Source organism: Ahaetulla prasina, chromosome 1 (genome assembly GCF_028640845.1).
Source record: "Ahaetulla prasina isolate Xishuangbanna chromosome 1, ASM2864084v1, whole genome shotgun sequence".
NCBI classification, from domain to species: Eukaryota; Metazoa; Chordata; class Lepidosauria; order Squamata; family Colubridae; genus Ahaetulla; species Ahaetulla prasina.
In genome coordinates, this window is record NC_080539.1 from 95098405 (window position 1) to 95114706 (window position 16302).

Here is a 16302-nt window from a genome sequence, read left to right on the forward strand (position 1 = left end):
TTAAGACTTGTGGACTTCAACTCCCAGAGTTCCTCAGCCAGCTTTGCTGGATGTGTCTAAGCCAGGGGTCTCCAACCTTGGTCCCTTTAAGACTTGTGGACTTCAACTCCCAGAGTCCCTCAGCCAGCAAAGCTGGCTGAGGAACTCTGGGAGTTGAAGTCCACAAGTCTTAAAGGGACCAAGGTTGGAGACCCCTGGTCTAAGTGATGGGTAACTAACTGAAGAAAGATCTGTCAGCAGGATATCTACTTGGCTCTCTCTGCCTCCAGATAACGCAGAATCCAAATGGAATTGCCAGATGCAGGCCCATTTGTAAACTGTTGTAGGTCTCCATCTAAAAAAGGGGGACCATTAAAATATCTTAAGGAAGGAGGGCAGTAACTCTAAAAAAAGGAGAATAGGATGGAGTAAAGAGGATACAAATGAAGATGGATTTCAAAAATCTGAGCACAATCTCCAACAACAAGAAAAATGTAAGGAAATACATGTGTCCCGGGATTTTGGTAGCAGCAGAACGCAGATTCTGAGATTTGCAAGTGGGTATTGCACACTGCCCAGAGGCTACCATACAAGGGCAAATCATGCATTGTAAAGATTTCTTGGAGGTGGGAGATACTTCTAATGTAATCTACTAGATCCCCTGCATGGATTGCCCCTGTGACTATGTAGGACAGTTGGCAAGGAAGCTTAGCACCAAATTGCAAATACACAGATGTTTCCCTATCTGCAGTAAAGCAACTTATCTAGCATATTGAAGTTGTGAAGCTTCTACTGCTAGTTAATGAAGGTAGAGTTGCATTTATGGAGTCCTGAGATTATCACTGAGTCAGTGGTGAAATCTGAACCGGTTTACTATCGGTTCGCTGGCTATGTGTGAGCGCTGCACACCAAACGCGCATTGCGGGCACGCATGCCCAGTGCGCACCACGCACCAAATGCAAGGTGTGTGTGCGCACACGCAGTGCATGCCAAAAGGAGCCATAGGGTAAGTAGAATAGTACGTGTGTGTGTGTGTGTGTGTGTGTATGTGTGTATGTGTGTGATCAGCTATGGTGCACAATCTTTTTTTTTTTTACTTTTAAAAGCATTTTTTTACAACCTATTCACGCGGCTCAGCTGTGATTGTCACAGCCTTTTTTTTAACCTTTTAAAAGCATTTTTTACAACCTATTCTTACCATTCAGGTGGGAAAAGCAAGCGAGCGGGAAAGAAGCAGCAAGCGGGCAAGCGGGTGACCGGGCAATTGGGTGGACATGAGCGGAGGGCAGGGATTTTTGCTACCGGTTCTCTGAACCATCTGCTGCCATCACTACTGGATCGGCTGATCTAGTCCGAACCGGGAGCATTCCACCCCTGGACTGAGTATGGTGTGAAGTCTGACAGATAGCAGCACCCTACCTCAACCCATAAGACTATATGGGTTTTGGGGCTTTTTAAACAGCATTATTAGCCTACTTAGCAGTATATGTTTAAAATTGCACTGGCAGTTGCCAAGAATTAAGGTGTGGAAGTTTGATTACGGATCCAACTATTTGTTTTACTTTAATATCAGCTTGTCCTGCTTTACCATCATGCAAACTATCTGAAGGTCAGCCAAGTATGATTGCCCCTCCCCCTCCCTTAAAAAGTTGTTTCTGAACTCACTGATCCTGGACACTTTTCTGTCAGTTTGAAACTTTACTTTTTAGGGAATGTTGTGGAGAAAATCTTCAAAGATTGTCAAGATCTGTTTCACTGGAGATCCACTGGGTTTCAGTACAAAGATAGCATTGATTGGATTTGTTGACCTGTGGCAGAATTGGGATGGAGGTAGTGCACCCATCTTCACACTCCTTGAACTGTCAGTGGCTTTCAGTACATCAATCGTTTTCTAGACTGTCTGCAACATTTTGGCAGGGACACTCTGTTGCAGTGTTTCTCCCTTTTTTGTGTCTTTTGATAAACCACCACACCCACACATTCTCCTTTCAGTTCTAGTCTTCTACTAGAGTGGCCAATTATTTCGATTTCATATCTTGTATTAAGACATCAAGCCTGTCCATTTGTTTAAGAATGGCAAATTAGATCTTACTGCATGAGATGTTCTCAAATCATGAGGTCTAATTATGGTATTTACGAATAGCGATAGATAATAGATAGATAGATAGATAGATAGATAGATAGATAGATAGATAGATAGATAGATAGAATAAAATAAATGCTGACCACCAAAGAATTGAAGCCTTTGAACTCTGGTGCTGGAGAAGACTCCTGTGAGTCCCTTGGACTGCAAGGCGAACAAACAAGTCAGTCCTAGAGGAGATCAACCCTGACTGCTCTTTAGAAGGCCAGATCCTGAAGATGAAACTGAAATACTTTGGCCACCTAATGAGAAGGAAGGACTCACTGGAGAAGAGCCTAATGCTGGGAAAGATTGAGGGCAAAAGAAGAAGGGGACAACAGAGAATGAGGTGGCTGGATGGAGTCACTGAAGCAGTAGGCGTGAGCTTAAATGGACTCCTGAGGATCCTAGAGGATAGGAAGGCCTGGAGGAACGTTGTCCATGGGGTCACGATGGGTTGGACACTTCGCAACTAACAATAAAAACAATAGATTTATTCTTTCTTTCCAAACTATGTGGATCAAATCACTGCTGAAGAAGAAATTTTACATTTTTAAAAGAAAGACATTCCACAATAAGGTTGTCCTCATTGATTCTTTTCTCACTAATTGTTCAGCTTTATTAAGTTGGGACATCTGGGCAAGGACTCATTTTTAAGGCAGAATGATTTTTCAGGTAACAGGGCTCCAGGTTTTTTTTTATTTGCATTTATATCCCGCCCTTCTCCGAAGACTCAGGGCGGCTTACACTATGTCAAGCAATAGTCTTCATCCATTTGTATATTATATACAAAGTCAACTTATTGCCCCCAACAATCTGGGTCCTCAGTTGTAACATTTGAAAGCAACTAATTGCCAACTCCACTCAGAAAGGGAGTTTATTTTTTTTTCTTTTGAGTTGAGTTGTGGGTAAATTACAGTGCAGGGATATTTCCTTGAAATTGGTGAATGCTTATTATTTATGCTGTTTGCCGTAGGAACATTCCTTACCTCTTCTAAATTCTGCATGCGTCCTGGAAAATAATGCAAGTATTGTGCAGGGAATATATATTTCTAATTGTTTTTTTTTAATCCAAATGATTCTTGGATAGTCAGTAGTGCTATTCCTGGAGTTCACATTGCCTAGATAAAAAACTAGGGCAAAACCAACAATAACTGCTGAATATTGCAGTTGCCTAAGTCAACTAGTGCATATGTGAAAATGGAATAAATGCAGGGGTGAAATGCTCCCTGTTCGCACCGGCTTGCCCGATTAGGTAGCAATGGCAGCTGCTGGTTTGGAGGACCGGTAGCAAAAATCCCTGGCCCCGCCCCCCTGCCTCTGCTAAGCCGCACCATCAGCAGAGGTTTTTTTTTTACTTTTAAAAGTTTTTCTTCAGCTGAAACATGCCTTTAAAAGTAAAAAAACAAACAAACCTCTGATGATCGCGGGGCTGAGCAGAGATCATCAAAACCCTTTAAAAGTTTTTTTAAAAAAACCCTCTTCACCCAAAGGGGGAAAAAAAACAGGAAAAAACCCGAGGTTTTAAAAGCCTCCTCTGGCGATCCCAGAGGAGTTTCCTGATCCTCACAGGCTTTTAAACTCACTTTTTAACAGCCCCCACTTACAAGAGCCCCCACCCATGTCCAGCCAATTCCCCCTCTTCACTTACCTATAATTACTGCTCTTTCGGGCTGGAAACAACATGCTTTCTTCAGCTACTGAAGAAAAAAAAACTTGCTTTGACTTCCTGCTTTGCTGGCTGAGGAACTCTGGGATTTGAGGTCCACAATAAAATAAAATAAAATAATAAAATATTTGTGCAGCTTTCTGAGATTTGGTGTGTTTCTGTGGTGTTTCACTTTAACTACACAAACACACAAAATCTCAGAAAGCTGTATGTGGCATTTTGTGTGTGTGTGTGTGTGTGTGTGTGAGTTGTGTGTGTGTAAAGTGTGAAAATTGGTTTTTGAGCTTTTTGTGGCTGTGTGAAGTGTGAAGTGCAGCTGCTTTTACACTGTGTGTGAGTCAGTTGTGTTGTGTTGTGTTGTGTTGTGTGTGTGTAAAGTGTGAAAGTTGGTTTTTGGTACCTCTTATTGTTTTTTATACTTTGTTTATTATTTTTATTATTTATTCTTATTGGCCACGCCCACTCAGTCATCTGACCATCAAGCCACGCCCACCAATTAAGCCACGCCCACAGAACCCGTAGGGAAAATTTTTAGATTTCACCCCTGAGTAAATGGTAATCTTTCTGGGGGGAAAAGGCAGCAATTCCCCAACAGCAACCATGGCAGAAACTGCAGATAAAAAGAGATAAACAAGTAATCAGAAGCAATGGTCTACCTTGCATTTCACAATTGGTGGTATCTAGGTAAGCAACAGGTAGGAGATATAAAAAGCTGCAGTAGAAAATGTTTTGATAATAGGTTAGCACTAACATTGTAATAAATTAGCCTTTAAGGTACTATAATGCTCTCTTTTGCTAGACTGAAGTAAGATAGTTATCTCAGTGCTAGGCATGCTTAAATCAACAGAAATGGGTATACATTAACAGAGCCTAATTGGGCAGGGTAGTGATTCTTATGGCTACACTGACAATAATGATTTTGGAGAAAAGGAATTTTTGTATTAGAAGGATCGTGCTATTTGCATTATATATACAGTATATTTCCCACTGACCTGCATAGTTTGCCTCATTATCATTATAATGTTTTCAGATATGAAACGTTAATTATTTAATTTCCGTGTTCATTCATTGCTTTTCTGTAAATAACTTAAAATTACCCGCTGAGTCTATCTCTTCTCTTCCTTTTGCAACAGTGTTTTCCTGACTACTTCTTTCAAATTAACATTAAATGCAGGTGAGTAACGTAACCAGAATATTCGCCTAAAATCTAGGGCATTACGCTAGTTCCTTTCAGTTACTCAGAAGGAAGGCTTGCTCACATGTATTCTTTTATTTATTTATTTTTTAAAAAATGGCTCTCATCCTTCCCTAATCTAATGCAAAGTGGGGAAAATGAAATATGCATTTATAATTGCAAGTAATTGCAATTGATTGCAAGCCTGTGACGTGTTTTATATGAATCTGCCACCATATTTCAAGTACACTTTGCTGAACCTAGTTCAGAAAAGGGCCTTGATTTAGCACAACAGCTCCTGTTCTTAAGCTTATTAGTTTTAATGATAAAGTGCCTGAAGCACTCTTAACTCTGTATGTTTGATTTGTAGCTGCTAGCTGCACAAATAACAAGAGACCCCCCCCACTTTTTAAATTCGATATGGCATTTTCTGCAGATAACAACCTGAAATACGAATGCTGTCAGAATGAAAATGGTGACTCCTTCCTGTATGGGTAATAGGGACCATGACTGGTCCGTATGGCAAATAGGGATGTCTTTACTCAACAGCCTACAAGGAGAAGATCAACTTGCTCTTGGTTGTGATTTAAATTGGTCAGATACAAATGGCTTTTGAATAAATGCTGAAAATGGTGAGCTTTAAGATCTGAAATAGGATTTCTTTAGTGTTTTGCAGCCTGTTTCTTTACATCATACAATAAAGGCTAAAAAAAAATTGTGTGATGAAAAGAGCACATGTCTTTGGAGGTGTGTTTTATCATTCATGTATCAGTGATGGACCAGTTTATTATTCACTCTAAAGGAAATATTTTTCCTGAACTGTCAAACTTGATAATTGTCCCTGCAATTGGACAACCTGACACCCCATATGTTGCTCATAAACACTTTGGGGACTTCCACCAGAGAGTTGTGGTTTTTTTTTTTTAATTTTTATTAAAAAGTTTTACAATTTTTTTTAACAAATACATGCCCTCCTCTTCCCTCCACCCCTTCCAACCCCCCCACCCCCCAGACTTCCCAGAGCAAAATACAGGGTATAACATCTAACAATCATAAGCTAAATTATGCTAACTATTCATAAACTCCGATCCCTCCCATAGAACCATAACTCCCTTTTCCCATGCACAAAAGAAAAATATATACAAATACAATTATTACTTTCTATTCATTCATAAGCTATTTGATACTTTTTAGTCTGATATTTATTTTGAACATAATCAATCCACCTTCCCCATTCCAGTATATATCTTTCTTGTGATTGATCTTTCAAGTATGCTGAAATTTTTGCCATTTCCGCTAGGTTGTTACTTTTAATGTCCATTCTTCAATAGTAGGCAGATATTCCTTCTTCCAATATTGCGCCACCAATAGTCTGGCTGCTGATATTAAATTTAAAATTAATTTAGTCTCTATTGACGTACAGTTCATAATTATACCCAAAAGAAACAGTTGCGGGGTAAACTTTATCTTCTTTTTCAAAATATTTTGCATAATCAACCAAATCTTTATCCAAAACGCTTTGATTATTTTACAAGTCCACCATATATGATAATAAGTAGCATCATCACAATCACATCTCCAACATTTAGCTTGCAAATTCGGATACATACACGCCAATTTTTTGGGATCTAAATGCCATCTATAAAACATTTTATAGAAGTTTTCTCTTAAATTTTGTGCTTGAGTAAATTTGACATTTGTAATCCAATTTTTCTCCCACGTTTCCATCATTATAGGTTGGTGAATATTTTGTGCCCATTTTATCATACAGTCCTTAACTAATTCCCTTTCAGAATCTATTTCTATCAGTGCATTATATAACCTTTTAATATGCGATTGACTTTGATCTCTAATTTATTTTACCAATAGAGAGTTGTGTTTTTTTTAAAGTGGTGGAATGAAACAAATATCAAATACCTGATTAGTTAGCAATCATATTAATTGTATTTAATCCTAATTAAATATACAGGATATGAAATAAATAGATGATAATTTTGGTCTTGGCCCCATCTGCCAATTTCTGGAATATATGGCTTGCCATTAAAAGTCAAGTATGTCCGATCTGATTATCATATGTGGTGGATGTGCCCAAAAACTATTGGATTAAAATTAAGACATGGTTAGGAGAAATGACACAACAACATATTGATTTAAAACCAGAGCTGTTCATATTAGATATCCTACCAGAGAAAATTAGTAAAGAAAATAATTAATTGATTATGTAGTAACAGCGGCAGGGATTGTTTTTGCACAAAATTGGAAAGCAGAGAAAATACCTCTGGAAGGGAAAGTTATTAAAAAAAATTTAGACTGTGCAGAAATGAATAGATTAACTTTGATGATTAAAGAAAGAGAGGATTCAGAATACTTTAAGATATGGGATCAATTTTACCATTGGTTAGAAAAAAGTTAGAGATAAGCATCTAATAGTTATGTAAGAAAATGGTATAATTAGAATATTGTACTTGTGGAAAAAATTGTAACAGATTAAATGCAAATGAAGATAGAAGAAATAACAAAAATTTGAAGTCAAGGAGAAAACACCGAGATGTCACATGGAAAAAATGACTGATGTATTAAATGTTTGTTTGTGTATAAAATAAAAAAAATATTCAAAAGAAAAAGTCAGGTATGTCCTTTGTCCAGAAAATCTGTTCCCCGCTCACCCCACATTCCTTTTTCTTAAATTGAGGATACTAAAGATTGACATTTCATTTTAAGCTTGTAACTAAATGCAATTAGGCTGAAAGCTCCTCTTGTTTATGTTTTACTCTCATGGAATCGATTTGATAATTCTGACCACAATAGAAGTCATTCATGAGAGTTAGTTAATTCCTGAAAGGTATCACCAGCCTGCAGAACTAGGAAGATAGATGACAAACATTCTGAAAAGATAGGAATCCAGTCACACAGAAGCTTAATATAGATGAATTTTCAGCTGATGCACAAAGATTCAGTTTGCTTTGTTACTTAGTTAACTTAACTTAAATAATATATCACATTGACTAATGACTAAAAATGTTCTACTGAGATGTGTGTGAGAAGGAATTGATATCATTAATAGAAAAGAAAAGAAAAATCCTGGGCAAACACTAGGGATACAAAAATAAAACAATTGTTACATTGATGATTCAGTAAGTAAACAACTGGAAAAGGATTTATGGAAGAATGCAAAGACAGTAGCAACAAATGTATGGATAAAATGGCTTGTTATAGATAAAAACAACTGGCAAGGAATTGTTAAACTTTTCTACAAAAATGTTAAATTTGATGTCTGTAAAAATAAGAGGAAACAATCCAGTGTTACCACCAGTTTGCTTCATGCATGTGCTTCGCAATCTTGCACTCCGCACAAGTGCAGTGTATTATGGAACAGCTGAGATGCAGTAATCCACTCTGCCATGCCTTTCAGCTGGGCTAAAAACAACCGAATATAAGGTATGTGTCAGCATTCCAGAAAACCCCTCCCCCAGTAAAAACTCCGAAGCAGGCATCTTTCAAAGTTCTTTTACTAGGATGGGTAGACTGACGCATCTGGGAAAATCTGAATCTGAAGAGATCCAGGTTTTCTCTCAGTAATCAAAACTTCAAACCCAACCCCTAATTCCTCTGCCGATCACATGCTCCAATTGCCAACCATCCCATCTCGATACATCACTCCAACCACTTCTTCTCCAGCTGCAGGACCGCCCTGACCTTGACCGGCAGGAAGAATGTTATTGTGTCTAATGGCCCCGTCTACTAAATCCCCCCTCCTACTTTCCCACACATGAGAAAGTGGCAGCAGGGAAGCTTCCGGCCTAGTATGGCTTCGAAAGCTGACAGTATGTATAATGCAGGGGCGGGCAGGAGGGCCAAGCTAACCGTCAGAGAGAACTCAGCTCACCATCGCCACTACCGGTTTGCCCGAACCAGTAGAAACCCACCACTGAAACAATCTTTAAAATAACCCCTTTAATTATGACATTTCCATCATCAGTAGTCTGAATGGGAAGCTTACAGAAATGTCTCATTCTCAATTCATCCTTTCAATATGTATTTAGGCATTATAACTATAGAAGTTGGCTTACTTGTATCTATCTCTCTGTTTATCTACCCACTTACCCATCCGTCCCTCAGCTATGCCCCTGAATATATTTTAATCCCTGGAAACAGGTGATATAATAATCATGACAAAATGACCTATCATAACTCAGGCAACATAGAAATAATTTTGTTCATATCACATTTATTCTCAGGGCAGAACATTTCATTTCAGTCAGCTAACATACATAGCTGTAATCCTTTGAAATTTTTAAGGGGTTTAGACATTTTAATCAGCATGATCATCAAAGGGACACCGGAATAGATATTTTGCTTATGACATCTTGGTGAGATATTTCAGTACTAGAATATGAGCATGAAACATTTAGGAGAGCTAGAAAAGAAATTGAATCAGCATCACTGACCATGCTAGCCCACTCTCCAGTGGTGAAATTCAATTTTTTTTTACTACCGGTTCTGTGGGTGTGGCTTGGTGGGTGTGGTGTAGCTTGGTAGGCGTGGCTTGATGGGCGTGGCAGAGGAAGAATACGGCAAAATCTCCATTCCTATCCCACTCCAGGGAAAGGATACTGCAAAATCCCCATTCCCTCCCCACTCCTGGGGGAAGGATATTGCAAAATATCCATTCCCACCTCACTCTGGGGCCAGCCTGAGGTGGTAGTTGCCGGTTCTCCTAACAACTCAAAATTTCCGCTACTGGTTCTCCAGAACCTGTCAGAACCTGCTGAATTTCACCCCTGCCTCTCTCCCTATATTTTTCGTAGGATACTTATAAGAACTTCTGTCACACACCTGCACACCTGCACACACATACATACACAAATCCATTTGCTTTCTTCCAGCCTTGACATTAACACATGAGGCTCTTAAACTGGGCAGAGTGTAAATCCTGAATCCTACATATTCAGTCAAATCCTGACCAGGAGCGCCGTGGTGTTTACTTGCTTTATTGACAATATTAAAAAGTCAAGTCTTTCTTGAATTGAGCTTGACTCCTCATATTACATGGATTTGCCTGTGTAGTTTTCTTAGCAACTAGAGAGAAGGGATTTCTTGTTTTCTTCTCTGAGGCAAATCTAATGTTGTGACTCCAGCCCCCGAACCTGGCCCCATGCCCGAAAGTGACTCCGAGAGTGAGGGGGAAGGGCCGGTAAGACTTACCTCGGGAGCACCAATTCCTTTGGCCTGGCTCCAGGACCCAGAACCAGATCAGTCAGAGGATGTAATGAGGCCGTCATCCCCTGATTCCTCCCTTCCCCAGGCTATGCTAGACCCAGCTGATAATAATAACAATAATCTAGCTTGGATTGACCCGCGCTTCAGAAGATTAGAGAGGCGGCGTCATCAAAGGGAAGGGTGGGGCAGGATTCCCACCCCACAGGATATATAAGGAGCTTTGGGACTGCTCTCATTCCATGGGAAGCAAAAATTAGCTGAACCATTTCAAAGAGAGCTGAAACTCTGTGAGTCATTTGTTTGAACTTTGGCAGGCAGCTGCGATTTCTCTGCTGGGACTGATAAGAGCCGTGAATCCACTGGCTGAAAGCCAGCTCGTTGCTCCGAAGTGGGGAGGGAGACAGAACATCTAATCTAATCTACAGCTCTGTGATTTTCTGGGAATCAAACCTCAGAATACTAACCAATCCCCACCTTGCTTAATTTTTCAGTAACAGCCAAGATGGCTAAGGAGATGTAATGCAAATTACCTCAACTTGCAACATTGGTTTAGTGCAACTTTTGAAGTTACAACAGCACTGAAAAATGATTTATAACTTTTTCCACATTGACGACCATTGCAGCATCCCCAGGGTCACATTTATTTATTTATTTATTTATTTATTTATTCGTACTTTTATACTGCCCTATCTCCCTAGGGACTCAGGGTGGTGTACAGCCATATAAAAACACATAAATATACAAAGTAAAACATTCATCTAAAAAACTTATTATATAGGCCAAAATTTAAAATAGACATATAAACAATAAAACCCAATTTAAAACCAAATCTAAAATTTAGACATTTAAAATTTTAATTTTTTTAAAAAAATCTAGTCCAGTCCTGCGCAAATAAATAGATGTGTCTTGAGCTCGCGGCGGAAGGTCCGAAGGTCAGGAAGTTGACGAAGTCCTGGGGGAAGCTCGTTCCAGAGGGTGGGAGCCCCCACAGAAAAGGCCCTTCCCCTGGGCGTCGCCAGTCGGCACTGCCTGGCCGGCGGCACCCTGGGGAGTCCCTCCTGTGAGGCGCACGGGCTGGTGGGAGGCATTCGGTGGCAGTAGACGGTCCCGTAAGTAACCCGGACCTATGCCATGGAGCGCTTTGAAGATCATTACCAAAACTTTGAAGCGCACCCGGAAAACCACAGGTAGCCAGTGCAGTCTGCGCAGGAGGGGTGTTACATGGGAGCCACGAGGGGCTCCCTCTATCACCCGCGCAGCCACATTCTGAACTACCTGGAGTCTCCGGGTGCTCCTCAAGGGGAGCCCCATGTAGAGAGCATTGCAGTAGTCCAGGCGAGATGTCACGAGAGCATGAGTGACCGTGCATAAGGCATCCCGGTCCAGAAAGGGACGCAACTGGCGGACCAGGCGAACCTGGTGAAAGGCTCTCCTGGAGACGGCCGTCAAGTGATCTTCAAAAGACAGCCGTCCATCCAGGAGAACGCCCAAGTTGCGTACCCTCTCCATTGGGGCCAATGACTCGCCCCCAACAGTCAGCCGAGGCTGCAGCTGACTGTACCGGGATGCCGGCATCCACAGCCACTCCGTCTTGGAGGGATTGAGCTTGAGCCTGTTTCTCCCCATCCAGACCCGTACGGCTTCCAGACACCGGGACAACACCTCGATAGCTTCGTTGGGGTGGTCCGGTGTGGAAAAGTACAGCTGAGTGTCGTCAGCGTACAGCTGGTACCTCACACCGAAACCACTGATGATCTCACCCAGCGGCTTCATATAGATGTTGAACAAGAGAGGTGAAAGAATCGACCCCTGAGGCACCCCACAAGTGAGGCGTGTCGGGCCGACCTCTGCCCCCGTCAACACCGTCTCGACCGATCGGAGATAGGAGGAGAACCACCGATAAACGGTGCCTCCCACTCCCAATCCCTCCAACCGGTGCAGCAGGATACCATGGTCGATGGTATCAAAAGCCGCTGAGAGGTCTAATAGGACCAAGGCAGAGGAATAACCCCTATCCCTGGCCCTCCAGAGATCATCCACCAACGTGACCAAAGCCGTCTCGGTGCTGTAACCGGGCCGGAAACCGGACTGGAACGGGTCCAGATAGACGGTTTCCTCCAGGTACCGGGGAAGCTGACATGCCACCACTCTCTACAACCTTCGCCGCAGCGAAGGTTGGAGACCGGACGATAATTACCTAACACAGCTGGGTCCAGGGAAGGCTTCTTGAGGAGAGGACTCACCACCGCCTCTTTCAAGGCGGCCGGAAAGACCCCCTCCAACAAAGAAGCATTTGTAAACCCCTGGAGCCAGCCTCGTGTCACATCCTGTGCGGCCAGCACCAACCAGGAGGGACACGGGTCCAGTAAACATGTGGTGGCATTCAGCCTACCCAGCAACCTGTCCATGTCCTCGGGAGCCACAGGGTCAAACTCATCCCAAACAACCTCAACAAGACGGCTCTCAGACATCCCACCTGGATCTACCCAATTTTGGTCCAGACCGTCCCGAAGCTGAACGATTTTGTCGTATAGATAACCACTAAACTCCTCAGCACGTCCCTGCAACGGGTCATCCCGCTCTCCCTGTTGAAGGAGAGAGCGAGTTACCCGAAACAGGGCGGCCGGGCGGTTATCTGCTGACGCAATGAGGGAGGAGATGTAGCAACGTCTTGCTTCCCCCATTGCCACTAGGTAGGTCCTAGTATAGGACCTAACTAGTGTCCGATCAGCCTCCGAACGACTGGACCTCCAGGAACTCTCTAGGCGTCTTCTCCGGCGTTTCATCTCCCTCAGCTCCTCTGAATACCAGGGAGCTGGTTGAGACCTACGCCGGGTCAGAGGCCGCAAAGGCACGACATGATCCAAGGCCCCTGCCGCGGCTCGTTCCCAAGCCGCGACAAGTTCCTCGGCCGAGCCGTGAGCCAGACCCTCAGGAAACGGCCCAAGCTCCGTCTGGAACCTCTCCGGGTCCATCAGGCGCCTGGGACGGAACCAACGTATTGGTTCCGTCTCCCTGCGGTGTTGAGTGGCGGTCAGAAAGTCTAGGCGAAGGAGGAAGTGATCTGACCATGACAAAGGCTCAATGACTATATCCCTCAAGTCCAGATCCTTCAACCACTGACCAGAGATGAAAATCAAATCCAGGGTGCCACCCCCACTGTGGGTAGGGCCATCAACTACTTGAGTCAGGTCCAAGGCCGTCATGGAAGCCGTGAACTCCCGAGCAGCTGAAGATGACAAGCCGGTCGATGGCAAGTTAAAGTCCCCCATGACAATAAGTCTGGGGGTCTCCACCGCCACTCCAGCAAGCACCTCCAGGAGCTCGGGCAGGGCTGCTGCCACTCCGCAAGGAGCCAGGTACGTGACAAACAAGCCCATCTGACATCTATGACCCCACCTCACAAAGAGGGATTCACACCCGGCAATCTGAGGTACAGTGGTCTCCCTCGGCTCCAGACTCTCTCTAATCACAACCGCCACCCTTCCATCCCTACCCTGGGCCCTCGGCTGATGGAATGCTCGGAAACCCGGTGGGCACATTTGTACAAAGGGCACGCCCCCTTCTGCGCCCAACCAGGTCTCCGTAACGCCCATAAGGTCCGCGGCACCCCCCTGGATAAGATCATAAATTAGGGGGGCCTTATTGGCCACGGACCGTGCATTGCATAACATCAGCCGAAGGCCCGGGCCCTGAGGGTCTTGACTATCCGGGGAACGGGGGAAGTCTGAGGGCTCGGGGCGCGCGACCGCCTGCAAACATCGAGTGTGCGCCCCCATAGAACGATATGAGCCCCCACTTCCACCATATCTGCCCCTCCCACTTACCGTACAAATAAAACCACCCTCAACAGGCGGAACACAAACCCCCCCCTCAATAAAAATTGAGACTCTTGGCAACTGATTCATATTTATGACGGTTGCACTGTCCTGGTGTCATGTGAGCACAGCTGGCTGGAGAATTCTGGGAGTTGAAGTCCACAAGTCTTAAAGCTGCCAAGTTTGAAGACCTCTGGTCTTCACAGTTTGAAGCCCTCCACATATTCATACGAAAGAAAAATGCTAATGTTGTATTTTCTATATTCTCCAATGATAACTCATTATGGAACCTTTTGGAAAAGTTCAGAGTTTCATCTAGTCAGCTTTGATGGAGCCCACTTTTGATTCAGACATCTTCTGAAAGGATTGGAATCAACTTCTTCAAGCTGTCTCCCTAAAACAGGGGTCTCCAACTTTGGTAACTTTAAGCCTGGTGGACTTCAACTCCCAGAATTCCCCAGCCAGCAAAGCTGGCTGGGGCATTCTGGGAGTTGAAGTCCACCAGGCTTAAAGTTACCTAAGTTGGAGACCCCTGCCCTAAGAAATGCTTATGCCTAGCTCTTCATCACTCTGCTAAACAAATAATTCCCTCAACACTGTCAAACTATTGACTAAATCTGCACTACTATTAATCTTCTCATTGTTCCCATTACCCATCTCCTTCCACTTATGACTATATGACTGTAACTTTGTTGCTGCTAATCCTTATGATTTATATTGATATTGATTGTTTCCTGATTGCTTATTTGTACCCTATGACTATCATTAAGTATGTCGTACCTTATGATTCTTGATGAACGTATCTTTTCTTTTATGTACACTGAGCGCATATGCACCAAGACAAATTCCTTGTATGTCCAATCCAATATAAAATTCTATTCTATTCTGTTCTATTCTAATCTGTTTTGTTCTGTTCTGTTTTGTTCTGTTCTGTTCTGTTCTATTCTTCACAGCCAGCAGTTGCATTTCTGCTGCTTATATTTAAAAAATTCAGTAAAAAGAAGTCAAGCGTGGAAAGAAGTTATAATAAATTCAAGGCAGCAGATGACGTTCCATGTACTTCAGTTGCTGCCTGGTTCTAGGCATGGCTGAGGAAGAAACCCGAATAAGCAAAGTGTGTTGTTGTTACTTCCGCAAGTGCCAAAGAGCAGTTACAGCTTAGTCTGATGGGCTTTGGTTTTCAGCCAACCTACATTAGTGACAGATCAGTGGAGCAACTGAGCTTCCAATTTGATGGCCTGTGATACACAGCTGCAAGTCAGAAGGTGAGGATTTTAGCCTACATTTATCTGGGCAGGTGTCCCAGCATCAAACTGCAGCGGCGATTTGTCGGCTTTCTCTTCAAATCAATTTGCCACGTATTTTTGCTCATTTCCGCTGAAAGCTGAAAGTAATGGGAATGGCTGGACTTAAGCAAGGACTAGTGATTAAGGCACGGGAAAGCTTCCTGATTTCTGATTTTAAAATGTAATGTGGCTTTCCCCTGTTCGCAGTCTCCGCTCATGTCCCCCACATCGCATTCCTCATTCGAACTTGCTGAAGTCAATCTCATTAACTTCAATGGGCTTGGGAAGCTGTCCCTGAGGGTAAGTTATACCTGTCTGAGCTGCTGGAAAGCTATTTGGAATACTATCTGCACTGTTGTGGCTCTCATTTAAAAAGTTACACAATTTAAAAGGTGAACAGGTGAACTGTAATTGTTCTGAGAAAACTTTAAGTGGAAGGCTGGAATAGTCACATTTTCTCTCTTTCAAATCCTCCATGGTGGCAGATATGTACTTGATGAACAATAAAGGAAAGCACGGAGATGCAACCATCAGTTTGGATCCAATCAACAGAACTTCTGCAGTGCCATAAAACAAACCCAGTTCATTTATTGTCAAAGCTGCAATGACATATTTCGGCCATCTTTTCTTCTAATGGCATGTTCTGCCCAGCATCTCTGTACATTACAATAGGATTAGCTACCTTGATGGTAAGAACTATAGGTAGGCAGAGCACAGCAATCACCTAATTTGTATTTATGGGATGTCACCCAGTATCATGCCGTGAATGTGCGGGGGAAGACAAGCTGGAACCTGAGCTGACAGAGATTGAGGGGTCGGCTTCCTTGGCTTTGGAGGAAAATAGGGCAGGGCAGGGCCAGTCAGGGCAGGGCCTTTCAGGATTAGGACATCTTGTAGACAGGGAGGAACAGAGGCAGGATGAACTTGAGAGACAGAGCTCAGGTGAGGAGCAAGGGCCACCCACTCCTGATCCGAGAGGACGGAGAGTGGCGAGAAGCACAGACTGAGAAGAGTGCTTCTCCCCATCTTCACAA